General features: G+C 37.6%; 1 long non-coding RNA gene across 5 annotated transcripts in view; it reads left to right on the forward strand.

The window, feature by feature from the left end:
• The window catches only part of LOC309643549, a 56,485-nt gene continuing 31,943 nt past the window's right edge, over positions 1-24,542 (forward strand). For all 5 annotated transcript variants that reach the window (XR_014253809.1, XR_014253810.1, XR_014253811.1 and 2 more), the window contains exon 1: positions 1-24,542. This exon is cut by the window's right edge. This is a non-coding gene — a long non-coding RNA (uncharacterized lncRNA).

Raw genomic sequence — 24,542 nt, forward strand, 5'->3', positions numbered from 1 at the left:
TTTATTAATTTATTAATTTATTTATTTATTATTTATGGCTGTGTTGGGTCTTCGTTTCTGTGCGAGGGCTTTCTCTAGTTGCGGCAAGTGGGGGCCACTCTTCATCGCGGTGCGCGGGCCTCTCATTATCGAGGCCTCTCTTGTTGCGGAGCACAGGCTCCAGACGCACAGGCTCAGTAATTGTGGCTCACGGGCCTACTTGCTCCGTGGCATATGGGATCTTCCCAGACCGGGGCTCGAACCCATGTCCCCTGCATTGGCAGGCAGATTCTCAACCACTGTGCCACCAGGGAAGCCCAGATCATTGTATTTTTGTTTTCATTTGCCTCCATGGAAATTTTTAAATTTCCTCTTTGATTTCTTCAGTTACCCATTGGTTTAGTATCATGTTGTTAGGCCTCCATGTGTTTGTGTTTTTTGCAGGTTTTTTTTGTTTGTTTTTTTAATCTTATAGTTGATTTCTAGTCTGATAGTGTTGTGGTCGGAAAAGATGCTTCATATGATTTCAGTTTTCTTAAATTTACTGAAGCCTGTTTTGTGGCCTAGTGTGTGATCTATCCTGGAGAATGTTCCATGTGCACTTGAAAAGAATTGTATTCTGCTGCTTTTGGATGGAATGTTCTATGTATGTCTATTAAGTACATCTGGTCTAATGTGTTATTTAAGGACAATTTTTCCATATTGATTTTCTGTCTAGGTGACCTGTTCATAGATATAAGTGGGGTGTTAAAGTCCCCTACTATTTTTATGTTACTGTCAATTTTTTCCTCTATATCTGTAGTATTTGCATTTTGTATTTAGTTGCTTCTATGTTGGATGCATATGTATTTACAATTGTTATATCTTCTTCTTGGATTGATCCCTTGATCGTTATGTAATATCCTTCTTTGTCTCCTGTTACAGTCTTTGTTTTAAAGTCTGTTTCATCTGATATAAGTATTGCTACCCTGGCTTTCTTTTGATGTCCATTTGCATGGAATACCTTTTTCCATCCTTTCACTTTCACTCTTTGTGTCTAAATCTGAAGTGAGTCTCTTGTAGGCAGCATATATATGGGTTTTGCTTTTGTATTCATTCAGCCACTCAATGTCTTTTGATTAGGGCATTTATCCCATTTATATTTAAAGTAATTATTGATAGGTTGATAGGTATGTACTTCTTGTCTTTTGTTAATTGTTTTTGTAGTTCTTTTTTGTTTCTTTCTTCTTTTGTTCTCTTCCCTTGTGATTTGATGATTATCTTTAGTGTTATGTTTGGATTCCTTTCTCTTTTTTTGTGTGTCTATTATAGATTTTTGATTTGTGGTTATCATGAGGTTCATATATAGCAATGTATTTATACGCATGATTATTTTACATTGCTGATCTCTTAATATTAAATGCATTTTACCAACCCTCCACTCTTACTCTCCTCCCCTCACAATTACTGTTTTTGACATCATATTTTACATCTTTCTGTTCTGTGTATCCCTTAACTGCTTATTGTGGATGTAGATGATTTTACTACTTTTGTCTTTTTACCTTCCTACCAGCTTTGTATGTGGTTGATTTACTACGTTTATTGTATAATTGCCTTTACCCGTGAGAGTTTTCCTTTCATAATTTTCATGTTTCTGTTTGTGACCTTTTCTTTTTTGCTTACATAAGTCCCTGTAACATTTGTTGTAAAGCTGGTTTGGTGGTAATGAACTCTTTTAGGTTTTGTTTGTCTGTAAACCTTTTATCTTCTCCATTAAATCTGAATGAGACCTTTGCTGGGCAGAGTATTCTTGGATGTAGATTTTTCCCTTTCATCACTTTATATATATATATATATATATGTAGTGCCCTTCTGGCCTGCAGAGTTTCTACTGAAAAGTCAGCTGATAGCCTTTTGGGAGTTCCCTTTTACATAACTTGTTGCTTTTCTCTTGCTGCTTTTAATATTCTCTCTTTATCTTTAATTTTTGTCACTTTAATTACAATGTGTCTTGGTGTGGTCCTCTTTGGGTTGATCCTGTTTGGGACTCTCTGTGTTTCCTGGACTTGGATGTCTGTTTCCTTTCCCAGCTTAGGGACGTTTTCAGCTATTATGTCTTCAAATATGTTCTCTGCCCCTTTCTCTCTCTCTGTTCTCTTTCTGAGGCCCCTATAATGTGAATGTTAGTATGCATGATGTTATCCCAGCAGTCTCTTAAACTGTCCTCATTTCTTTTTAATATTTTTTCTTGTTTCTTTTCAGCTTCAGTTATTTTCACTACTCTACCTGCTTGCTGATTTGTTTTCTGTGTCGTTTAGTCTCCTGTTGAGTCCTTCTAGTGTATTTTTTATTTCAGTTATTGCATTCTTTATCTCTGTTTGGTTGTTCTCTATGTTTTCTAACTCTTTGTTGAAAACTTCTAGCTTCTTGCTCTGTGCATCCATTCTTCTCCCGAATTCTTTGATCATCTTTGTGATCATTACCTTGAACTTTCTCGGGTAGATTTCCTATCTCCACTTCAATTAGTTCTTCTGGGGTTTTATCTTGTTTCTTAATTTGGGAACAGTTTCCTCTGTCTCATTCTGCCTAAGTTGCTGTTTTTATTTCTTTGTTATCTGGTAGATTGGATACATTTCCCAACCTTGGAGAATTGGCCTTTTGTAGGAGATGTTCTCTGTGTTCTATCAGTACACTCCCCTTCAGTCACCAGAGCTATATCCTCTAGGGGTGTCTCTTACTTGTGCTGTATGGGTCCTTCTGTTGTTGTTGGCTGACTACTGTGGGTGATCTCTAGGTGTGGCTGGCCCTTGGTTGCCAGGCCTTGCCTGTTGTGGTGGCTGCTGGCCATTGGTTGATAGGGCCAGGTCACAAGGTGGCTGGCTGTGGAACCCCCGAGGGCCCCAGGGCTAGGGCTGGCTCACTGGTAGGTGGAGTTGGGGTCTAAGAGATCCTGGGGCTGGTGCCCTCCCTCAGTGGGTGAAGCCAGTTCCTAAGACTAGTGCTAGCCCACTGGCAGGCAGAGCCATGTTCTCCAGTCTGGCTGCATGCCTCAGGGGTCCCAGAGCTAGTGTTGGACCACTGGTGGGTGTGACCGGTTCCTGACACAGTTGTGAGGATGGCAATGTTCTAAAGCTTGTGTTGGCCTGCTGGTAGAATTATGGGCCAAAAGTTATGCACATACAACTTTATACATATTGGTAAATTATCCTCTACAAAGATGGTGTCAAGTTTGTACTCCTACTTATGTATAAGGATGTGCTTATTTCTCTCTGTCCTATCCAACACTGGATATTGTCTTTTTAGGAATCTTTGCCAATTTTATAGGTTAAAAAATGTCAGAGATTTCCCTTTTCACAAAAGTTTATATTGTATTTTAAATTAAAATTAAAAAAAAATTATTTCAGATCTGTGGTTTCTTTTTTTCTGACAGTAGATCTAGATGTCCTAAGATAACTTTCTCAGTTGAAATGACATGCAAGTGACTGAGAGCCACTTGACTATTAAGAATCAGTAATATTCTGCTTATGCCTGTTATAGGAGATTGTTTATTCATTTTTATACAGCAAGTTCTTATTAGTTATCTGTTTTATACACATTAGTGTGTATATGTCAATCCCAATCTCCCAGTTCATCCCACCTCTCCCTCCCCCCTGCTTTCCCCCCTTGGTGTCCATACGTTTGTTCTCTACATCTGTGTCTCTATTTCTGCCTTGCAAACTGGTTCATTTGTACCATTTTTCTAGATTCCACATATATGCGTTAATATACGATATTTGTTTTTCTCTTTCTGACTTACTTCACTCTGTATGACAGTCTCTAGGTCCATGCACGTCTCTACAAATGAACCAATTTTGTTCCTTTTTGTGGCTGAGTAATATTCCATTGTGTATATGTACCACATCTTTACCCATTCGTCCATCGATGGGCATTTAGGTTAGTTTCATGACTTGGCTATTGTAAATAGTGCTGCAATGAACATTGCGGTGCATGTGTCTTTTTGTATTACAGTTTTCTCTGGGTGTATGCCCAGTAGTGGGATTGCTGAGTCATATGGAAATTCTATTTTTAGTTTTTTAAAGGAACCTCCATACTGTTCTCCATAGTGGCTGTATCAATGTACATTCCCACCAGCAGTGCAAGAGGGTTCCCTTTTGTCCACAACCTCTCTGGCATTTGTTGTTTGTAGATTTTTTGATGATGCCCATTCTAACCGGTGTGAGGTGGTACCTCACTGTAGTTTTGATTTGCATTTCTCTAGTAATTAGTGATCTTGAGCATTTTTTCATGTGCCTCTTGGCCATCTGTATCTCTTCTTTGGAGAAATGTCTATATAGGTCTTCTGCCAATTTTTTGACTGGGTTGTTTGTTTTTTTAATATTGAGCTGCATGAGCTGTTTATATATTTTGGAGATTAATCCTTTGTCCATTGATTCGTTTGCAGATATTTTCTCCCATTCTGAGGGTTGTCTTTCATCTTGTTTATAGTTTCTTTGCTGTGCAAAAGCTTTTAAGTTTCATTAGGTCCCATTTGTTTATTTTTGTTTTTATTTCCATTACTCTAGGAGGTGGGTCAGAAAAGATCTTGCTGTGATTTATGTCAGAGTGTTCTTCCTATGTTTTCCTCTAAGAGTTTTATACTGTCCAGTCTTACATTTAGTTCTTTAATCCATTTTGAGTTTATTTTTGTGTATGGTGTTAGGGAGTGTTCAAATTTCATACTTTTAAATGTAGCTGTCCAGTTTTCCTAGCACCACTTATTGAAGAGACTGTTTTTTCTCCATTGTATATCCTTGCCTCCTTTGTCATAGATTAGTTGACTATAGGTGCGTGGGTTTATCTCTGGGCTTTCTATCCTGTTCCCTTGATCTATACTTCTGTTTTTGTGCCAGTACCATATTGTCTTGATTGCTGTAGCTTTCTAGTATACTCTGAAGTCAGGAAGCCTGATTTCCCCAGCTCCGATTTTTTCCCTCACGATTGCTTTGGCTATTCAGGGTCTTTTGTGTCTCCATACAACTTTTAAGAATTTTTGTTCTAGTTCTGTAAAAAATGCCATTGGTAATTTGATAGGGATTGTATTGAATCTGTAGATTGCTTTGGGTAGTGTAGTCATTTTCACAATATTGATTCTTCCAATCCAAGAACATGGTATATCCATCTGTTTGTGTCATCTTTGATTTCTTTCATCAGTGTCTTATAGTTTTCTGAGTACAGGTCTTTTATCTCCTTAGGTAGGTTTATTCCTAGGTATATTATTCTTTTTGTTGCAATGGTGAATGGGAATGTTTCCTTAATTTCGCTTTCTGATCTTTCCTTGTTAGTGTATAGGAATGCGAGAGATTTCTGTGCATTAATTTTGTATCCTGCAACTTTACCAGTTTCATTGATTAGCTCTAGTAGTTTTCTGGTGACATCTTTAGGATTCTCTATATATAGTATCATGTCATCTGCAAACAGTAACAGTTGTACTTCTTCTTTTCCAATTTGTATTCCTTTTATTTATTTTTTTCTCTGATTGCTGTGGCTAGGACTTCCAAAACTATGTTGAGTAATAGTGGTGAGAGTGGACATCCTTGTGTTGTTCCTGATCTTAGAGGAAATGCTTTCAATTTTTCACCATTGAGTATGATATTTGCCTGGGTTTGTCATATATGGCCTTTATTATGTTGAGGTAGGTTCCCTCTGTGCCCAGTTTCTGAAGAGTTTTTATCATAAATGGGTGTTGAATTTTGTCAAAAGCTTTTTCTGCATCTATTGAGATGATCATATGGTTATTAATCTTCAATTTGTTAATATGGTGTATCACATTGATTGATTTGCATATATTGAAGAATCCTTGCATCCCTGGGATAAATCCCAGTTGATTATGGTGTATGATGCTTTTAATGTGTCGTTGGATTCTGTTTGCTAGTATTTTGTTGAGGATTTTTGCATCTATGTTCATCAGTGATATTGGTCTGTAATTTCCTTTTTTTTGTAATATCTTTGTCTGATTTTGGTATCAGCGTGATGGTGGGCTCATAGAATGAGTCTGGGAGTGTTCCTTCCTCTGCAATTTTTTGGAAGAGTTTGAGAAGGATGGGTGTTAGCTCTTCTCTAAATGTTTGATAGAATTCACCTGTGAAGCCACCTGGTCCTGGACTTTTGTTTGTTGGAAGATTTTTAATCACAGTTTCAATTTCATTACCTGTGATTGGTCTGTTCATATTTTCTGTTTCTTCCTGGTTCAGTCTTGGAAGGTTATCCCTTTCTAAGAATTTGTCCATTTCTTCCAGGTTGTCCATTCTATTGGCATTTAGTTGCTTGTAGGAATCTCTCATCATCCTTTGTATTTCTGCAGTGTCAGTTACTTCTCCTTTTTCATTTCTAATTTTATTGATTTGAGTCCTCTCCGTCTTTTTCTTGGTGAGTCTGGCTAAAGGTTTATCAATTTTGTTTATCTTGTCAAAGAACCAACTTTTAGTTTCACTGATATTTGCTCTTGTTTTCTTTGTTTCTATTTCATTTATTTCTGATCTGATCTTTCTGATTTCTTTCCTTCTGCTAACTTTGGGTTTTGTTTGTTCTTCTTTCTCTGGTTCCTTTAGGTGTAAGGTTAGATTGTTTATTTGAGGTATTTCTTGTTTCTTGAGGTAGGATTTGTATTCCTCAACACCTCAAGTGTTGCTATAAACTTCCCTCTTAGAACTGCATTTGTTGCATCCCATAGGTTTTGGATCGTCATGTTTTCATTGTCATTTGTCTCTTGGTATTTTTTGATTTCTTCTTTGATTTCCTCAGTGTCATCTTGGCTATTTAGCCTCCATGTGTTTGTGTTTTTTTACGTTTTTTTCACTGTAATTGATTTCTAATCTCATGGCGTTGTGGTTGGAAATGATGCTTGATATGATTTCAATTTTCTTAAATTTACCAACGCTTGATTTTTGACCCAAGATGTGATCTGTCCTGGAGAATGTCCCATGTGCACTTGAGAAGAAAGTGTATTCTGTTGTTTTTGGATAGAATGTCCTATAAATATCAATTAAATCTATCTGGTCTGTTGTGTCATTTAAGGCTTGTGTTTCCTTATTAATTTTCATTTTGGATGATCTGTCCATTGGTGTAAGTGAGGTGTTAAAGTCCCCCACTATTATGGTGTTACTGTCGATTTCCCCTTTTATAGCTGTTAGCATTTGCCTTATGTATGGAGGTGCATATATATTTATAATTGTTATATCTTCTTCTTGGATTGATCCCTTGATCATTATGTAGTGTCCTTCCTTGTCTCTTGTAACATTCTTTATTTTAAAGTCTGTTTTATCTGATATGAGTTTTGCTACTCCAGCTTTCTTTGATTTCCATTGCATGGAATATCTTTTTCCGTCCCCTCACTTTCAGTCTGTATGTGTCCCTTGGTCTGAAATGGGTCTCTTGTAGACAGCATATATGTGGGTCTTGTTTTTGTATCCACTCAGTGAGCCTGTGTCTTTTGGTTGGAGCATTTAATCCATTCACATTTAAGGTAATTATCAATATGTATGTTCCTATTACCATTTTCTTAATTGTTATAGGTTTGTTTTGGTAGGTCCTTTTCTTCTCTTGTGTTTCCCTCTTAGAAAATTTCCTTTAGCATTTGTTGTAGAGCTGGTTTGGTGGTGCTGAATTCTCTTAGCTTTTGCTTGTCTGTAAAGCTTTTTATTTCTCCATCAAATCTGAATGAGATCCTTGCCAGGTAGAATAATCTTGATTGTAGGTTCTTCCCTTTCATCACTTTAAATATATCATGCCATTGCCTTCTGGCTTGTAGAGTTTCTACTGAGAAATCAGCTGTTAACCTTATGGGAGTTCCCTTGTATGTTATTTGTCGTTTTTCCCTTGCTGCTTTTAATAATTCTTCTTTGCCTTTAATTTTTGTCAATTTAATTACTATGTGTCTTGGTGTGTTTCTCCTTGGGTTTATCCTGCCTGGGACTCTCTGCACTTCTCAGACTTGGGTGGCTATTTCTTTTCCCATGTTAGGGAAGTTTTTGACTCTAATCTCTTCAAATATTTTCTTGGGTCCTTTATCTCTCTCTTCTCCTTCTGAGACCCCTATAATGGGAATGTTGTTGCATTTAATGTTGTCCCAGAGGTCTCTTAGGCTGTCTTTACTTCTTTTCATTCTTTTTTCTTTATTCTGTTCTGCACGGTGAATTCCACCATTCTGTCTTCCAGGTCACTTATCCATTCTTCTGCCTCTGTTATTCTGCTATTGATTTCTTCTAGTGTATTTTTCATTTCAGTTATTGTATTGTTCATCTCTGTTTGTTCTTTAATTCTTCTAGGCTTTTGTTAAACATTTCTTGCATCTTCTCGATCTGTGCTTCCATTCTTTTTCCAAGGTCCTGGATCATCTTCACTATCAGTATTCTGAATTCCTTTTCTAGAAGGTTCCGTATCTCAACTTCATTTAATTGTTTTTCTTGGGTTTTCTTTTGTTTCTTCATCTGGTACATAGTCCTCTGCATTTTCATTTTGTCTGTCTTTCTGTGAATGTGGTTTTCGTTCCACAGGCTGCAGGATTGTAGTTCTTCTTGCTTCTGCTGTCTGCCCTCTGGTGGATGAGGCTATCTAAGAGGTTTGTGCAAGCTTCCTGATGGGAGGGACTGCTGGTGGGTAGAGCTTGGTGTTGCTGTGGTGGGCAGTGCTTAGTAAAACTTTAATCTGCTTGTCTGCTGATGGGTGGGTCTGAGTTCCCTCCCTGTTTGTTGTTTGGCCTTAGGTGACCCAGCACTGGAGGCTACAGGTTCTTTGGTGGGGCTAATGGTGGACTCTGGGAGGGCTCATGCTAAGGAGTACTTCCCAGAACTTCTGCTGCCAGTGTCCTTGTCCTGGCAGTGTGCCACAGCCATCCACCCCTCTGCAGGAGACCCTCCAACATTAGCAGGGACGTCTGGTTCAGTCTCCTATGGGTCACTGCTCCTTCCCTCTGTGTCCTGATGCGCACACTACTTTGTGTGTGCCCTCCAAGAGTGGAGTTTCTGCTTCCCCCAGTCCTTCAAAGTCCTGCAATCAAATCACACCAGCCTTCAAAGTCTGATTCTCTAGGAATTCCTCCTCCCGTTGCTAGACCCCCAGTTTGGGAATCCTGACGTGGGGCACAGAACCTTCACTCCAGTGGATGGACTTATGTGGTATACTTTTTCTCCAGTTTGTGAGTCACCCACCAGCAGTTATGGGATTTGATTTTATTGTGATTACTCCCCTCCTACCATCTCATTATGGCTTCTCCTTTGTCTTTGGATATGGGGTATCTTTTTTGGTGAGTTCCAGTGTCTTCCTGTCAATGATTGTCCAGCAGTTAGTTGTGATTCTGGTGCTCTCGCAAGAGGGAGTGAGTGCACGTCCTTCTACTCTGCCGTCTTGAACCAATCTCCTACAGGAGGTTATTGATTAGAAGACTGACTGGTAAAATCTCTGCCTCTTTGAGCCGTTGGCATTATATCACTAAAGGAAAAAAAAATAAGTTGGCAGCATAGACATTTTGTAGTATTTAAGGTAAAGTGTTAATTATACACAAGAAGGAAATATGCTAATAGCTTTGGGCCATTTTGGGGAATGGACAAAATGCAAATTTAAAAAATATAAATCTTTATCCATATCTATATTTATATCTACTGTATCTTCCAGGGCTTGATTCTGTTTTCTTCTTAAAATTCAGATGTTCATGTCACTCCTTTTATTAAATTTTTTGATTCCTTTCTTGCTATCTGAAATCTAGACTCTTTAGCATGATATTAAAGATTAAATAAGGACCATCTTTATCTTTTAAATTTCATAAATGTTGCTTTTCCATAGGAAGTAATAATGAAAATAATATCAAGTAATGTTTATGAATCCTTAAAAGGTAAATGAGATACTGGGGTAAGTGCTTTGAGGTAGATATTATTTTCACTATTTTAAAGATGGGAAGATAGGTTTACAGACTGTAGGTGGCTTTCCCAAGATCAAATGGTAAGTAGAGTTTACGTTTCTCCCCCTCCTGACCTCACTACCCCAAATAATTAAATTTATTTATTCTTTGCTAATGTCAGGTTCTCAGCTGACTGCCCTATCTAGCAGAGTCCAGCAGGGTCTCAGAGAAAAGATGTTTTCTCCCCTCTGCCTTGGAGGAGGTTTAAGAGTTCCATTTGTTTCAGTAAATTATTTCAAATAACAGTGATGGAAATGAACAGTGGAACAATATGCTAATTTTGCTCTTCTGGACACTTGGAGCATATTAGAATGCCCAAGATGGGAAATACAGCTCCCACAGAATATTCCACTGGATAATAAAATTCCTGAGTGGTTTGCTTTGAGTTGATGATCTACGGCCATGTGTATATTTTATTTTTATACTACATGACAAAATGCAACAATAATAATTCAGGGCATAAGGGACAGTAATAGATTTTCAACTATTATTACTTTTAATGAAATGAGAGTCTTATTGGAAAATGATGAGGAATTAATGATTTAAGCAATAAGCCAAAAATCATTCCACTCTGTCCAAAACAGATTGAAGAAACATCTCCCTTCTCAATAATTTTCCTCCCTGTGGCTTAGGGGAAATGAATGAAACCTGAAGAAATGCCTAAATTTATTAGGGAGAATAACATGGCTATACAAAGGGCTGGGATTCTTCTGTCCCTGCTGTTATATATGATGTAGCTATGAGCTCTGTTGAAGATGCCAATGCTGCATAGTGTACAGTGTTGCCAGTGGTAATGCTTGGCATCTAAAGAACCATTTAAGCTTCTAAACCTGAGGCTTCTTATTAGAAGGCCCTAACGTAAACAGCCCTAGAGCATTGCTGGTTCCTGACTCCCGTTTCCATTACACAGAGGCATTCCTTTAAAAGAAATTGCTCTGGGACTTCCCTGGTGGTGCAGTGGTTAAGAATCCGTCTGCCCAAACAGGGGACATGGGTTTGAGCCCTAGTCCAGAAAGATCCCACATGCCACGGAGCAACTAAGCCTGTGTGCCACAACTACTGAGTCTGCACTCTAGAGCCTGTGAGCCACAACTACTGGGGCCTGCATGCCTAGAGCCCATGCTCCGCAACAAGAGAAGCCACCTCAATGAGAAACCTGTGCGCTGCAATGAATAGTAACCCCTACTTACCGCAACTAGAGAAAGCCCACGTGCAGCAGTGAAGACCCAGCGCAGCCAAATTAATTAATTAATTAATTAATTTTTTTTAAAAGGAATTGCTCAAGGGACTTAATCACTTTCAATCATTTTCTCACACTGGATTCTACCCAGGATGTCCATCAAGAGGCTCACATGTGAACACTGTTTGAAATTCTACTTACCAGGAAAACTTGGCAAAGGAACTATGATAGTGTTTAATTTTTTTCACCAACTGAAGTATGCAAAAGTGTATGATTAATTCATTATCCTTTGTCACAAAATATACAGACGCAAAAAATGTGTCCCGCATTTTTCCCTGCCCCCCTTTTTTCCTTCTATTTATTGAGAGAAAAGTGCCCGTGTGAGGTTGGTGACTTTCTCAGCTCGCTCCATAGTTAAAGCTACTGGCAACCTGTAAAAAGAAAGGCACAGCAGCAGCCTTCTCACAGCAGGAGATTGTTCCAGGTGTGTCCCTTCCCCTTGGTCTCTTAGGATCTTAGATCTTACTTGGTTCTGTTGGCTTTATTCAGTTGCTTGGTCTCTGCCTCTAGCCTCTTTATATGATGATTCAGGTGTGGATGGTCTGCCTGGGTTTTGGTTTGGCCCTTCCCAAGATGCTGCATCTCACTGTAGCCTATGGGTGAGTTATGGACTTCTCTGTGCCCAGGCTCCTGGGTTTTCCCACCTGACCCAGACCACAGTCATTGGGGCCCCACTTGCCTGGAAAGAGGGCACTGAGTTCAAGGCAGTATTGAAGGTACTGAGGGAAGAGGTGCTTGAGGGGAATATCAAGAATTAGGCAATGTTTCCTACTCTTCAGAAGTTAGAGTCAGGAAGGATAGATGAGCAGCACACTTGAAAGATAATTTATGATTTAGGTAATATGATTTATAGGACATTATGGGATAGCTGTGAAGATCAGCAAATATTTACTGTGCATCTACCCTCATGGTACTTTTTATTTTTTTAACTGACTGTGTTGTACCGTAAATTATTATTGGGTATAGTTGGGAGAGAATATGTTCTGTTAATTTTGACATTGGGTTAGTATATATTATATGAGGTATATTTATTTTAGTGAAATTGATTAGAATATGCTTAATTCTAAAGTCATACATGTGTTTTATATTTAGTTTTGTAATTTAATGTTTCAATATACCCAGTACACCCAATGGAAAAAAAGCTCAAATTAAGCATTTGTGGGGTTTTATTTGTTTTATTAGTTAGACAACAAATTACACAATACTGACTATGCTTTTATCTTGAATTATTCAGAAAGCACATTGTGAGCTTGCCTGGTAACCTCAGGACAGATCAAATGAGGCTGCAGACACATTGGAATGTAGATGCATTACCCAGATGTAAGTGGATTTATGGTAAATATTGTATTGGATAGGATAGGAAGTGAAAGTACCTGGTAACGGAATTTCAATAAACAGAATGCTGAATTTATCCGAAGTTTAACTTTATTTTGGGGTAGAAAGCATATGATCTAGCACAATTAGGAAAAAATACAACTCGTATTGAATAATTGTATTTAATATAAGTGTATTAAATTGTACATTGAATATAAATTATTGAACCTAAGCTATATATAAAGCACTTGGCCCTACTGCCAAGGCCATTTAGATTGCCTGGAGAGTAGTAACTGTTACTGAGAGTTTTCAATGTGCCCGAGAAATAAGACAAGGATTCAAGCAGGATGCGAAAAGCTAAACTGTGAGGGTGGCAAGAAGAAGAGCTGTATTGGGAATTGGATAGCCTGAGGAAGGAAAAATTCCAGAAGGAAGGGAAAAATTGCAAATTAATTTCTTGGCAAGGATGTAGTTTTATTCTGGTCCTCATGATACAAGCAAGCATCTTCACTTAGCAGTTTAGAGACTAAGATGGAATTATGTTCGGTGGCTAAAGTACACCATTTGTTTCTTAACTTCACAGCCATTTTGGAAAGTAGTGTAGTGCTTAGTGTTCTGAAGTCTTGGTCATTAAATGTTTTGTGTAGAATGTGGCATGTTGAAAAGTTTCAGAACCTGAGATAAGGAGAAGAAGGTCAAGCTTTCCTTGGGTTTGCTCTTTCCTGCCCGCACAACAAGCCAAATATTTTTCTAGTACAACCCTGACCATGTACTAGTGTTTGCTGATACCAATACATTTATTTGGGCTACTTATACCCCTCCCCCCTCAATTTAGTACTCTAGTATGAAATAAAATGTATTTTTATAAACAAGATGATTTTCTCCTTGTAAAACCACTTTAAATTATTTTAAAATATATGAATGTTGAAAGTACTTGAATGTTTTTCCCCAGGGAAGTTTCTTTGTAAAAGTGGGGTGTATGTTATACATGTGCATCTGCTATGCAAGTAAGTAGTGTACCAGGGCTGACAAAGAACTGTGTGGAAAAGGCACTCTCATGCATGCAGTCTTTTGCCATCCACTTCATCTCGTGAGAATGGGCCTTGTGCTTAGAGCACTTCCTCACCAAGAGACAAAGAGCCCACACAGCCTGTGCTGGGTTTATCACCTTGTGTGGGAACATCTTTCCCTGTTTCAGGCTCAATGAATGCTTTTTTGTCTCTGCCTTAAGAGTATGTGTCCTATAGCACCTGGCCACCCCAGTTGTTCTCCAAAAGAAGGAATAGGGTCTTTCTACTGTGGCACCTGAGGGGTGTACGTAGGCAAATTGCCCTGAATATGTCTCTGGGAGAGACCCATTGGCTATGGGGGACTGAGGCCCACTCTTGAAGCTAATATTGCATTGTCTTTTCTCTAGGTCTGTAAAATATTCTTCCATCCAATGCTTGACTGCATCGGGTTGTTCTTGACTAATCTGACACCAAGCTGCAATGGGCAGAAGTGTTTAGAGTCCTTCACTGGGATTTGTAACTGGTGCAAAGTAATCTGCTTGATGGTCTGAGATGGAACTAGAAGAGTACAAGTGATTTATCTGAGATTAGCTTGCTGATATGGATTGAATGTTTGTGTTCCCCCGAAAGTCATATGTTGAAGTCTTAATCCTCAGTGGAGGTTGGGTCCTTGGGAGATAATTAGGTTTAGATAATGTCATGAGGTTGGGGCCCCTATGATGGTATTAGTGCCCTTATAAGAAAAAGAAGAGATTAGAGGCCCCCTCTTTCTCCACCACATGAGTATGTAGCTAAAAGTTCAGTAAGAGAGCCCTTACCAAGAACTGAATCTGCTGGCACCTTGATTTTGGACTTCTCAACATCCAGACTAGGAGAAATAAATGTTAAGTCACATGTGTGTATACTGACAGAAATAAAATCTTTCTAATGCTATTATTTTAAAATAATGGAAATACAGGTATAGCCAAGATGGCAGAATAGGAAGACCCTGAGCTCACCTCCTTCCACGGGCACACCAAAATTACAACTATTTACAGAGCAACTATCTATGAGACTGACCTGAAGACTAGCAGAAAAGATTTTCCACAACTAAAGATATAAAAAAGAAAAACACAATAAGACAAGTGGGAGGGGTGGAGACACAGTATAGTCAAAACCCACACTCCCATGTGGGTGACCCATAAGCAGAATAATCACAGTTGCAGAGGTTCTCTCCAAGGAGTGAGGTATCTGAGACCCACATCCAGCTCCCCAGCCCACGGTTCCTGCATCAGGAAGACAAGCCCCCAGACGTCTGGCTTTGAAGACCAGTGGGGCTTGCGTATAGGAGAGCCAGGGGGCATGGGAAATGGAGCCTCTGCTCTTCAAGGGTGCACACAGTATCCCACATGCTCTGAGCCCCAGTGCAGAGGCAGTAATTGGAAAGGATCCTGGATCAGACCCACTTGCTAATCTTAGCCTCCCGGAGAGGCAGGAGGCAGCTGAGATTTTCCCTGGAAACATAGACACTGGTGGCAGCCATTTTTGGAGCTTGTTTTACCATGAGGACACCGGTGCTGATAAGCACCATTTTAGAATCCTCCCTCTAACCTATTAGCACTGAGGGCTTACTCGCCTGCCAGTGAACTGACACCAGCCCTGGGCCCTCCCTGACCCAGAGCTCATCCCACCAGTAAGCTGGCACCAGCCCCAGGCCCCCACAGCCCCTGACAACTAGCTGCTCTAGGACCTAGCCCTGCATACCAGCTGGTCAACACCAGCCCCATGTTCCCCTGGGCCATGCTAGGACAAGGCTCTACCCACCAGTGAGCTGGCACCAGCCCCAGGCCCAAAGTAGTCAGCCCTATAGCATAAGGGCCCATGCAGCCCACATAGGGAGCACACCTAGAGCATATCGCTCTGGTGACCAGAGGGTAGTGTGCATCTGGGCCCCACAAGATGTCTCCTATATGAGGCTACTTCTTCAAGATTAGGAAATGTAACTGACCTACCTAATACATAAAAATAAACACAGAGAATTATGCAAAATGAATAGACAGAGGAATATATTCCAAATGAAGGAACAAAACAAAACCCCAGAAAAAGAACTAAGCAAAGTGGCAATAAAGACTATCCAATAGGGACTTCCCTGGTAGTCCAGTGGTTGAGACTTCGCCTTCCAATGCAGGGGGTGCAGGTTCAATCCCTGGTCAGAGAGCTAGGATCCCACATGCCTTGTGGCCAAAAAACCAAAACATAAAACAGAGCAGTATTGTAACAAATTCAGTAAAGACTTTAAAAATGGTCCACATCAAAAAAAAAAAAAAGAAGTAATCTACCCAATAAAGATTTCGAGGTAATGATCATAAAGATGCTCAATGAACTTGGGAGAAGAATGCATGATCATAGTGAGAAGTTTAACAAAAGAGTTGGAAAATATAATGAAGAACCGAACAGAACTGTATATATAGTAACTGATATAAAAAAATACACTAGAAGGAGTCAACAGTAGCTTAGATGATACAAAGCAACAGATTAGCGAACTGGAAGACAGAGTAGTGGAAATTACTGAAGCTGAATAGAAATAAAAAGAATTTTAAAAAATGAGGATAGTTTAAGAGACTTCTGGAACAACATCAAGCATGCTAACATTTGCATTATAGGAGCCCAGAAGGAGAAGAGAGAGTGAAAGGGGCAGGGAACTTATTTGAAGAAATAATAGCTGAAAACTTCCCTAACCTGGGAAAGGAAACAGACATCCAAGTCCAGGAAGCACAGAGTGTCCCAAAAGGGATCAACTGCAAGAGGTCCACACCAAAATGCATTATAATTATAATGGCAAAAATTAAAGATACAGAGAGAAAAAAAAAAAGATACAGAGAGAATCTTAAAAGCAGCAATGGCAAAGCAACTGAATATGTTCAAGGGAACTCCCATAAGACTAGCAGCTGTCTTTTCAGGAGAAACTTTGCAAGCCAAAAGGGAGTGGCATCATATATTCAAAGTGATGAAAAGAAAAAACCTATGACCAAGAATATTTTACCTGGCAAGGCTATCAATCAGATTTGAAGGAGAGAGGAAGAGTTTTACAGACAAGCAAAAGCTAAAATAGTTCAGCACCACTAGGCTGGCCTTATAAGAAATGTTAAAGGGAATTCTCTTATTGAAAAATAAAAGACCACAACCAGAAATATGAAAATTCTGAAAGGAAAAATCTCGTTAGTAAAGGTAAATGTAAAGGTAGTAGATCAACCACTTATAAATTTAATAGAAAGATTAAAAGACAAAAGTAGTAAAATCAAATTGTGTTGACCCTTGAACAACTTGGGGGTTAGGGATGCAGACGCTTTGCACAATTGAAAATACATATATAACTTATAGTCAGCCCTCATATACAAACTTCCATATTCACAGTTCCTCATATGCAAGGTCCACATCTGTGGATCCAACCAACCACTGATAGTGTAGTACTGTAGTATTTACTATTCAAAAAGATCCACATAGAAGTGTACCTGCGGAGTTCAAACCTGTTTTGTCCCAGGGTCAACTGTATATTCACAATATGTAGTTAAGGGATATACACAACAAAAATATATAAAACATGATTTCAAAAACACTAAGCATAGTGGGGGAGTAAAAATGCAGGGCTGTTAAAATGTGTTCCAACCTAAGAGATCATCAACTTGAGATAATTATGTGGAGATATATATAGTTATATATAGTTTTATATATATATATATATATATGTGTATATATATATGTATGTATATATATATATATATATATATATATAGTTATATATATAGTTATATATATATATATATATATAGTTATATATAAACCTCATGGTTACCACAAACTAAAAATCTATAATAGATACACACACAGACAAAAGAGAAAGGAATCCAAACACAACACTAAAAATAGTCCTTGAAAATCAAGGGAAGAAGGCAAAAGAAGAAGGAACAGAAAAGAACTACAAAAACAATCTGAAAACAATGAACAAAATGGCAATAAGTACATACCTATCAATAATTACTTTAAATGTAAATGGACTAGATGCTCCTGTCAAAAGACAGAGTGACTGAATCAATAAGACAAGACACATGTGTATACTGCCTACATATATAGGAAGAGACTGAAGAGACTCACTTCAGATCTAAGGACTCACACACGGACTGAAAGTGAGGGAATGGAAAAAAGTCTTCCATGCAAATGGAAATGAAAAGAAACCTGGAGTACCAATATTTATATCAGACAAAAATAGATATTAAAACAAAGACTGTAAAAAGAGGCAAAGAAGGACATTACATAATGATAAAGGGATTGGATCAACAAGAAGATATAACAATTGTAAATCTATATGAACCCAACATAGGAGCACCTAAATATACAAAGAAGATATTAACCAACAGGGAAAAATTGACCCTAACACAATCATAGTAGAGGACTATAACATCCCACTTACATCAATAGGTCATCCAGACAGAAAATCAATAAGGAAACACTGGCCTTAAATGACACATTATATCTGATGGACTTAATAGATGTATATAGAACATTCCACCCCAAAGCAACAGAATACATATTCTTTTCAAGTACACATGGAACATTCTCCAGGATAGATCACATGGTAGGCCACAAAACAAGTCTCAGTAAATTTAAGAGGATTGAGATCATATCAAGTACCTCTTTTGACTGCAATGATATGAGACTAGAAATCAACTACAAAACAAAAATGATAAACCTGCAAAAAACACAAACACATGAAGGCTAAACAATATGCTACTAAAAAACCAATGGGTCACTATAGAAATCAAAGAGGAATTAAAAAATATTCCATGGAGACAAATAAAAACACAATGATCCAGAACTTATGTGACAAAGCACATAAAGCACTTCTCTAAAAGAGTTTATAGTGATACCAGCCTGTCTCAGGAAACAAGAAAAATCTCAAATAAAAAAATAAGAACCTTACACTTAAAGGAGCTAGAAAAGGAAGAACAAACAAAGCCAAAATTAGAAGGAAAGAAACCATAAAATCTGTGATGAAGCAAATGAAATAGAGACTGAAAAAATAATATAAAAGATCAATGAAACTAAGAGCTGATTCTTGGAAAAAATAAACAAAATCAATAAGCCTTTCGCCAGACTCATCGAGAAAAAGAACAGAGAGGGCCCAAATCAATAAAATCAGAAATTAAAGAGAAGTCCCAACAGACACCACAGAAATACTAATAGTAAGAGGTTACTATGAACAATTATACACCAATAAAATCAACAACCTAAAAGAAATGGATAAATTCCTAGAAACGTACAATCTACAAAGACTGAACCAGGAAGAAATAGAAACCAATCACTACTGATGAAATTGAATCAGTAATAAAAAAAACTCCCAACAAACAAAAGCCCAGGACAAGAGGTCTTCACAGGTGAATTCTACCAAGCATTTAAAGAAGAGTTTACACCTATCTTTTCCAAATTATTAAAAAGAAATTGAAGGGTAAGAAGTGCTTCTGAACTCATGATACAAGGTCAGCATCACTCTGATACAAAAACCAAAGACACCACAAAAAAGAAAAGTACAGGCCAATGTTCCTTATGAACATCGATGCAAAAATCCTCAACAAAATATTAGCAAACTGAATTCAACAGTGTATTAAAAGGATCGCACACCATGATCAAGTGGGATTTATCCCAGGGATGCAAGAATGGTTCAATATCTGCAAATCAATCAGTGTGATACACCACTTTAACAAATTGAAGGCTAATAATCATATGATCATCTTAATAGATGCAGAAAAAGCTTTTGACAAAATTCAACATTTATTTAGTATAAAAACGTTCAACAAAGTGGTTACAGAAGGAACATACCTCAACGTAATAAAGGCCACATAAAGGACAAAACTAAAGCCAACATTATACTGAATGGTGAAAGCTGAAAGCATTTCTCTAAGATCAGGAACAAGGCAAGAATGCCCACTCCTGCCACTTTTATTTAACATATTGGCCTATAGTCTTAGTCACAGTCCTAGCCACAGCAATCAGACAAGAAAAAGAAATAAAAGGAATCAAAATTGGAAAGAAAGAAGTAAAACTGTCACTGTTTTGCAAATGTTTGCAGATGTCATAATACTATACATAGAAAATCCTAAAGATACCAGCAAAAAACTGTTACAGCTAGTAAATGAATTCAGTAAATTAGCAGGATACAAAATTAATATATCAAAATCTGTTGTGTTTCTATACTAACAACAAAGCATCAGAGAAGTTAAGAAAACAATCACACTTATAATCACATCCAAAATAATAAAATATTTAGGAATAAATCAAACTAAGAAATAAAAGACCTGTATTCAGAAAACTATAAGACATTGATGAAAGAAACTGAAGACAATGAAAATAAATTGAAAGACATCTTGTGCTCATGGATTGCAAGAACAGATATTGTTAAAATGAGCATACTGCCCAAGGCAATTTACATATTCCATGCAATCCCAATCAAAATACCAATGGCGTTTTTGACAGAACTAGAACAAATAATTCTAAAATTTGTATGGAAACACAAAAGACCCCAAATAGCCAAAACAGTCTTAAGAAAGCCAAAACAGTCTTAAGAAGACCAAAATGATGTATCATGTTTCCTGATTTCAAACTATTACAAAACTTCAATAATCAAAACAGTATTGTTATGGAACAAAAATAGACACAGAGATCAATGGAACAGAATACACAGCCCAGAAATGAACCCACACTTATATAGTCAATTAGTTTACAACAAAGGAGACAAGAATATACAATAGTGAAAAGACAGCCTCTTCAATAAATTATGTTGGGAAAACTGGACAGCTCCATGTAAAAGAATGAAATTTGAACATTTTTCACACCATATACAAAAATAAACTAAAAATGGGTTAAAGACCTAACTGTAAGACTGGAAACCATAAAGCTTCTAGAAGAAAACATTGGCAGAACACTCTTTGGCATATATCGTAGCAATATTTTTTTGGATCTGTCTCCTAAGGCAAGGAAACAAAAGCAAAAATAAATAATTGAGACCTAATTAAACTTAAAAGCTTTTGCACAACAAAGGAAAATATTGACAAAGCAAAAAGACAATCTACCGAATGGGAGAAAATATTTGCAAATCATGTGACCGACAAGGAGTTAATATCCAAAATATATAAACAGGTCATACAACTCAACATCAAAAAATCAAACATTCTGATTAAAAAATGTGCAAAAGACCTGAATAGACATCTTTCCAAAGAGGAAATGCAGATGGCTAATGGGCACATGAAAAAATGCTCAACATCAATCACATCACTAATTATTGGAGAAATGCAAATCAAAACCACAATGAGATATCACCTCACACCTGTCAGAATGGCTGTCATCAAAAAAACACAAATAACAAATGTTGGTGAAGATGTGGAGAAAAGGGAACACTTGCTCATTGTTGGTGGGAATGTAAATTGGTGCAGCCACTGTGGAGACAGTATGGAGATTCCTCAAAACACTAAAAACAGAGCTACCATATGACCCAGCAATTCCACTCCTGGGTATATATCTGAAGAAAGTGAAAATGCTAATTCAAAAAGACACAGGCATCCCAACATTCATAGCAGCATTATTTACAATAGCCAAGATATGGAAACAATGTAATTGCCCATCAATGGATTAATGGATAAAGAAGATGTGATATATATATATTCCATACAGTGGAATATTACTCAGACCAAAAAAGGAATGAAAATTTGCCATTTGCAACAACATGGTTGGGCCCAGAGTATATTATGCTAATGGCATTAAGTCAGAGAGAGAAGACAAATACTGTATGATTTCACTTATATATGAAATCTAAAAAAAAAAACCAAATGAACAAACAGCAAAACAGAAACAAACTCATAGATACAGAGGACAAACGTGGTTTCCAGAGGGGAGGGAATGGGGGGGATGAGTGAAATAGGTGAGGAAGATTTAGAGGTACAAACTTCTAGTTATTAAATAAATGTCATGGGGATATAATGTACAGTGTAGGGCATATAGTTAATAATATTATAATACCTTTGTATGGTGACAGATGGTAACTAGAGTTTTCATGGTTATCATTTTTGTAATGTATAAAAATATCAAATCACTGTTTTACACCTAAAACTAATATAATATTGTAAGTCCATTACATTTCAATTAAAAATAGATTAAAAAATAAAACAACACATTAGAGCCACTAATTTACTTCATTCAAATCAGGCCTGAAGGAAAATGAGTGAGACACAGAGACTTGATCTACAACAAAGGAATGAAGGAATTTTCTATGGCATTATGGACACCAGGTTGAATACAGTTGCCCATGACAACTAGTTATTATGTTTGAAATTAATGGTTACATTCCAAAGGAGATAACAGCAGAGTTTTGAAGTTTTGATATCTTAAGGGAACATGTTACAAATATAGTTGACCCTTGAACAACATGGGGGTTAAGTCACTGACCCTGAGTAGTCAAAACTATGAGTATAACTTTACAGTCAGCTCTGTATCCATGGTTCTGTATCCCTGGTTCTGCATCTGAGGATTCTACCAACTGAGGACCACGTAGTACTGTAGCATGTATTTACTGAAGAAAATCCATGTATAAGTGAACCTGTGCAGGTCAAACCCGTGTTGTTCAAGGGTCAAATGTAATCTTTATTTTTTTGGTTATGAAATACTAAGTAGGATGATCATAAGACATGGAAAAGATAAAAATTTCTCCAAGGGCCAGTTCCCAGTCTTTAAGAAGTTCTTGTAATGGTTACACCACCAGGATCTTGTTTTCACAGTGCACATGTAACAACTACCACTGAGTTTAGCAACTGTTGGTAAAATGGTACAGAGACTGAAGCAAGTTACAAGAATTCAGAAAGTTCTTTTCTTTTTTAATAGTTATTTATTTATTTTGGCTGCACCAGGTCTTAGTTGCAGCACGCGGGATCTTCGTTGCAGCATGTTTAGTTGCAATATGTGGACTTCTTAGCTGTGGCATGCAAACTCTTAGTTGCAGCATGCATGGGGGATCTAGTTCCCTGACCAGGGATCAAACCTGGGCCCCCTGCATTGGGAACATGGGAGTCTCACCCACTGGACCACAAGGGATGTCCCAGAAAGTTCTTTTCCTTGCTATTTGTTTAAATTATCTTTGTAACCTTGAACTTGTCACCTAATTCTTCATTCTTATTTGAAAAACCAGAAGCTGTGCTTCACAGGGGTTTTCTGAAGACTTGATAATCGTAAATTATGTTGAAAAATGAAGTGTTAGATAAGTGATGAAGCATACGTGTACAGATGTTTATTTTAGAACTCAGTCTTGTATGATCATTACTTTACAACATGATTTTACAGTTTTCTCTGGGCCACTTCTTTCCTTCATTCTGAACAAAGCTTATGTCTGGTTTCTAAAATCCATATTTCCCATAATTAAAGATTTTGTAAAGTGTGCACTAGAGTAATGTAGTTGCTTTGAAGATTAAAAAGATATGTATTCTGAATACTAATTTAATAAGAGATATTCTTAAACTATGTGAATGCAGGTCCTCAAATGCTCAGTTTCTCACAATGAGAGCACTTATCTCCCATTAATTTGTTCTTTTGCTAAAATCTTCCATTGTTCTTCAGTATTGTTAAGGCCAAAACATGGTAAGCTGCTGCATGGTAATCTGACTTTTCACCCCCAAATACTCTTAAGCTTCTCTTGACTTCCTTTTTCTTCCCAGTTTTTTTTTAATAATTGTTTTTTATTAATTTATTAATTAATTTATTTATTTTTGGCTGCATTGGGTCTTTGTTGCTGCACGCAGGCTTTCTCTAACTGCAGTGAGTGGGGGCTACTCTTTGTTGCGGTGTGCAGGCTTCTCATTGCGGTGTCTTCTCTTTGTTGCAGAGCACGGGCTCTAGGCTCATGGGCTTCAGTAGTTATGGCATGCAGGCTCAGTAGTTGTGGCTTGTAGGCTCTAGAGCACAGGCTCAGTAGTTGTGGTACATGGGCTTAGTTCCATGGCATGTGAGACCTTCCCGGACCAAGGCTTGAACCCGTGTCCCCTGCATGGGCAGGCAGATTCTTAACCACTGTGCCACCAAGGAAGTCCCTCTTCCCAGTTTTAACTCTGCTTCAGTTGGACTAAGCTACTCACTGCTCTCCATGCATGTTTGACACCTGTGGCCACTCTCTTTCCCCTCCTTGGAATGTTTCCCTGCTCTCCTTTCCTATCGGAGAACTTCCCATTTTGCAAAGCACAGCTCAAGGCTGCCCTGATCTCCTCCCTCTAGGATGAGTTCTCCCTCTTTTGAGTACCTACTCTTTCCTTCATACATCCTTCTCCCATCTTTGTTTTGTCTCAAGAATGGATTGAAAGATCCATTATGGATGCAACTCTATGTATACTTTTTTGCATCTCCTTAATTTCTAAGTTTTGCAAACCTAGGTATGATTAGTTGGTGGCTGGTGTGGATAAACTATTTGATTCCATACACTAGTATTGGAAATAGTGTTTAATATTTTCCTAGTGAGACTAGTTCAGGTGAGTCATATAAGATTACCAAAGGATGAACAAAAGATAAAACAGATATCTCTGGTGAAATTAATGTATAAATTTAAATTTTGAAATGCTCAATATAAAGGAGGCCAAAAATTGCATGTGTTTATTAGTATCATGAATTTCTTCTTTAGTGAAGTCTTTTTTTAATGTTAATCCCAAACTCCTAACTTATTCCACCCCCCCCCCAACTTCAGTGAAGTCTTTAATTGCTAGCCTAATGTAATTTTTAGTGCAATTAAAAAGTAGAAATTGTAACCCTGAAAGTGGCTAGTTCTTTTGGCAAACAGTAATAAGCTTAAGTCTGAACTTCCCTTAAGCTATTTGCTTATTTATGCAAGTATTTCTTCATAAATTTACCATTTCTTAAATATGTTATTCATTCACTCAATAGTTTTGCATTCACTGAAGGCTAAAACAGACCATAACAAATAAACAAATTAATAAAATGATTATTCTACAGGAAATAAGCAGGGGAACTTACATATCGTGAAGAGAATTCCAGAGGAAAGGAATAGTAAGCACAAAGTCCTGGAGGT

This window comes from Balaenoptera physalus (assembly GCF_965194825.1).
Source record: "Balaenoptera physalus genome assembly, chromosome: 15".
Classification (NCBI taxonomy): domain Eukaryota; kingdom Metazoa; phylum Chordata; class Mammalia; order Artiodactyla; family Balaenopteridae; genus Balaenoptera; species Balaenoptera physalus.